General features: G+C 41.9%; 1 pseudogene; it reads left to right on the top strand.

The window, feature by feature from the left end:
- Window positions 1–2648: 2648 nt before the first annotated feature.
- Window positions 2649–3329, top strand: LOC101581204 (annotated as a pseudogene).
- Window positions 3330–4283: the final 954 nt, after the last annotated feature.

Below are 4283 nucleotides of genomic sequence, written 5' to 3'. Positions count from 1 at the left end.
CTACAATTACTATAAAAATCAGTATGTGGATTCCTCTAAAAACTAGAACTTGAAATATTTAACCAAGTTATTCTCTTTCTATGTGTCTTCCTGAATTAGTTAAAGACATCATATTACAGTGACTCATCCATACCCATGTTTACAACAGCACAATTTCCAATAGATAAATCTTGGAGGTAGTGTATATATCTCCATAAATAGATGAATGGATAAAGAAAATGGAGTATTTCCACATAATGTAGTATTCTCTGCCACACAGAAAAATGAACTTGAGTCACTTGTAGAAAATTGATTGCACGTCGAACAATAATTTTAAGATTAATAAATCAGACACAGAGCTGAAACATCTCATGCTTTCTCTTACAAAACAATCACATATAATATATAAAGAGCAAAGTAAAGATTAATAGGAAGTAGGGAATAGGTTTTTCTCAAACTGGAAAAGAATCAAGAGATGGAGGGAAAAATGAGGCAAGGCAGGGAATTGGGGTGAAAAAATTAAGATGTGTTGTGTGGATGTATTAAATCCACACAATGAATATAAACATTATATAAATGCAAATATGTATAAAATCTGATCTGTAAATAATTTGACATGAAGTTCATAACTATCAGTGCCCATTTTTACCACAGGTTCTTAAATGCACCACTCATTTGATCTGCCTACTTAGACAACTTGGAAGTCAATTAGGTCATTGTACCCAAACTACATATTGCTGTTTGTGATCACATGTTTCATCGTTCAATATGTGAACTTTCTAATCACTGGAAATAACACTTTAATTTGATTCCAGATAGATAGATAGATAGATAGATAGATAGATAGATAGATGATAGATAGATAGATAGATAGATAGATAGATAGATAGATAGATATAGAAATTGTACAATACTAGTTTAATACGTATTGCCTAAATGCATAATTTTAACAATTGTACTATGTTCTTATACTAGACTCACAAAAGGCTTTACTCCTGTTTCTACTACTTTCAAAGGTTGTAATACTTTTCATTACTCTTAACAAGGGAATTCCCATATCCAGTAATCTGAGCAACAAATTTGGTGATAACAATGCATAATAATATGATGTTTAATTTCTTATTCTTGTCTAGAAATTTTGTACCATTTTTATTGTTTTATGTTGCTTTCGTTTCTCTTTGCTCTTGTTACTTAATTTGATGGGAGATATTTTCCTCCTTAAAATAAAATGTTAAAAAAACACAAGGTCATTCCCAAGAGATGTCCAAGGTCATTATTTTCATGATTGTTGTACTGTTTCAAATGCAGAAGAGTTAAATTTGACCCAAGAGACAGCTTCAGGTGGTGAATATATGTCAAGCTGAGGAAAGGCTTTTCCACAGACAGTCTCCACCCAACATGCAGGGCATCTCACATCAGAAGAGAAGACTAAAAAACAATCTTCTATAAGACGGCAAAATATGTTCAGTAAGTCATCTCATATCTCTCATTCTATTCTTATGATAATCTAAAACCATTTCTATATATCTATTTAAATAATGCTTATGAAGTTTGATGTTGACAACAGCTTCTTTAGATACATAGATGATAGATAGATAGATAGATAGATAGATAGATGATAGATAGATAGATAGATAGATAGATAGATAGATAGATGATAGATAGATATATAATGTATTTACTATAGTCTACAGAGTCTCACTAAAAAGGTTGGACTCAGAGAGTGCAGGCCCAGGGACTGAGTGAGACAACCCAGGGCTGCGGGATCCTGAACAGACCCAGAGCACAGGCCCGGCAAGTGAGTGAGATGACCGAGGGCTGAGGGATCCTGAATAGACCCAGAGCGCAGGCCCAGCGAGTGAGTGAGATGACCAAGGCCATGCTATCCAGAATAGGCCCAGAGCGCAGGCCCAGCATGGAACCCTTCAGCAGAACTCCCTGCAAAGAGGCTAGAGGCAAGACTCACCCAGCTGATTCAGGAGCAGGACATCTTGCCAGAGAGACACAAAGGGTTTAACTCTAACGCCTGCAGCAGAAAGAAGTGGAGCACAGCAGCCAGATCCAAACCACACTCACCTGGAGGAATCTGAACTTCATAGATCTGGACCTGGTGCTAAGGTAATAACCCTACCTAAACTTTACAACAAAGGTCAGAAGACAGTGGTATACAAAATGACAAAGAGAAGGAACAGAATGCAGTCTCAGGCCCCGAGTCCACCCAGTATGAATGCAGAAGACACTAGCACTGAGGAAACTGGAAATCACATACCAGATATCTTGGAAATAATAGTGTTGACAGTAAAGAATCAACTGCAGAAAGGTATAGATGAAATCAGATCAGAAATAATTTCAGAACTAAAAAATGTAGTGGTAACTATAATCAAAGAAGTACTAAGTGCTTCTAAAGAATACACTGATAAAAAAAAAAAATAGAGCAGAATATAAAAATGATGGAACTCCTGAATAAACAATTTAGGAAAGAAATAGAATCTATGAAACAGGTTCAAAGTGATATACAGGAAATTAAAACCTCAATCACAAGCTGGCAAAACTGTTTGCAAAAGTGAAAATAGACTTTCTGATCTGAAAGACACCATTGCAGCTAGTGAAAAAGTAAGAAAAGATCTCTTTAAAACAACTAGGATGGGCCAGGGAGCACGGCTGCAGGCGGTGAGACAAAGGCGAGGGCTACTTGCTGAAGGCTTTATGTCAAGACAACAGTTTTACACCTTTGTGCTGAATTAGAAAGGCTTGTGGAGAACCAGGGACAAAGAAAGGAAGCAACCTACTTCTTTGACTATATAAGTTTGACTTCCAAGATGGTGATACACAATTGTTCCTTGGATTGGGCATTCCTCATGTTGAGGACTGTAGCTCGTGGAGCTTCCAGAAGTGAGCTTGGACCCATCACTGGTGCTCATTTATATCTTGAACTGAAAGCATGAGCGAATTCTGGCTGTGTTTCAACTGCTGCATTGCGGAGCAGCCTCAGCCTAAAAGGCGGTGACGAATTGACCGCAGCATGATCGGAGAACCGACGAACTTTGTGCACATGGCTCATGTCGGCTCAGGAGACCTGTTCAGTGGAGTGAACTCAGTGAGCTCCATCCAGAGCCAGATGCAGTCCAAGGGCAGCTACAGCGCGGGGATGGCAGCCGGCTCGCAGGTGCAGCTCGTGGACACCACGGCGGGGTAGCCTCTGGCGTCATCATGAATTTCGATATCTCCTCTGACCACTAGTCTTACCATTTTGTTGTCTTGTGATTGCATTCTTTCAATTTTAATTACAAAAGAAGAAGCGTGAGGATGCATTTCCCTTCCTCAAAACGACCGGGCCGGCCAGACTTGGCCTTCCGCCTTGAGGATGCTGCCATCGGCGCACGCGCATTCCCGCAGGCAGGCAGGCAGGCAGGCGGCACAGGGCCAGGCCTGCAGCATCCAGGTGTCACCAGCGGGGCCTTGCCTTAGCATGCTGTGCTCCGTGACTGCAGCCCCGGCCTGCAGCTCTCCCACCTTGCTCTCCTGCTTCCTGCCTCCAGCCCTCCGCCTTACGCATTCCCTGTTAGGCTGCGACCCCGTCATTTGTTAACTTGGCACCTCTTAGTGTGTATTTTGGAAGGTATGTGACCTGCAAGCACAGTCACCCTTTCTTTGTTTGAAACTTGAGCAGAGTAGATGTCTGCATGCTCTAGGAATTGGGTTGGTGGCCTGAGAGGTGGCATTTCTCTTCTGCCTGGGCTGATGACACTGCTGCTGTCAGAGCCTGGCTGTGGCCCCAGCCGTGTCCGGGCTCCCAGAGGGAGCTAACTCTAGCTTACTTTTAGCTGTCTTGGCTTTTTGGTCTGTTGAACTAGAGTTGCAGTAAGAGAAAAGCTTGTGCTGGAGGCCTTCCTTTGTTGTGAATGTTCAGTGTATTTATTTTGAGAGCAAGGACCTGTGGTTGTGAACAGGTGTGGCTGTGTGTGCGTGGCACGCTGAGGCTTGTCCTGCCCCTTTCTACAGCAGCTTCCTCCGTGAGCCCTTCATTCCTTGTGTACTGGTCTGAATTTCACTGGGCTTCATGTGTAGTATTCTGGTCCAGCTGTCTGCCAGCGTGGCGTCAAACTTCAGGCCTGTGCTCCTCGCTGCAGACCCGGCCGCCTCGCTGCCTGTGAGAACGACCTCGGGGTGGCTTTTTATGGTGAGAGGCCTTTGCTCAGGTTCTAAACTGTTCTTTTTCACAAATTTTGTGTATTTCAAATATTTCTGTAAATGTTCACCTTCATAATAAAGCATAGGGTCAGATTGAGTCAGTAGTTTGTAGT

This window comes from Octodon degus, unplaced genomic scaffold (genome assembly GCF_000260255.1).
Source record: "Octodon degus isolate 3935 unplaced genomic scaffold, OctDeg1.0 scaffold00131, whole genome shotgun sequence".
Taxonomy (NCBI): domain Eukaryota; kingdom Metazoa; phylum Chordata; class Mammalia; order Rodentia; family Octodontidae; genus Octodon; species Octodon degus.
The sequence above is the reverse complement of the archived record's forward strand: the minus strand, read 5'-3'. Positions and strand labels throughout refer to the sequence as shown.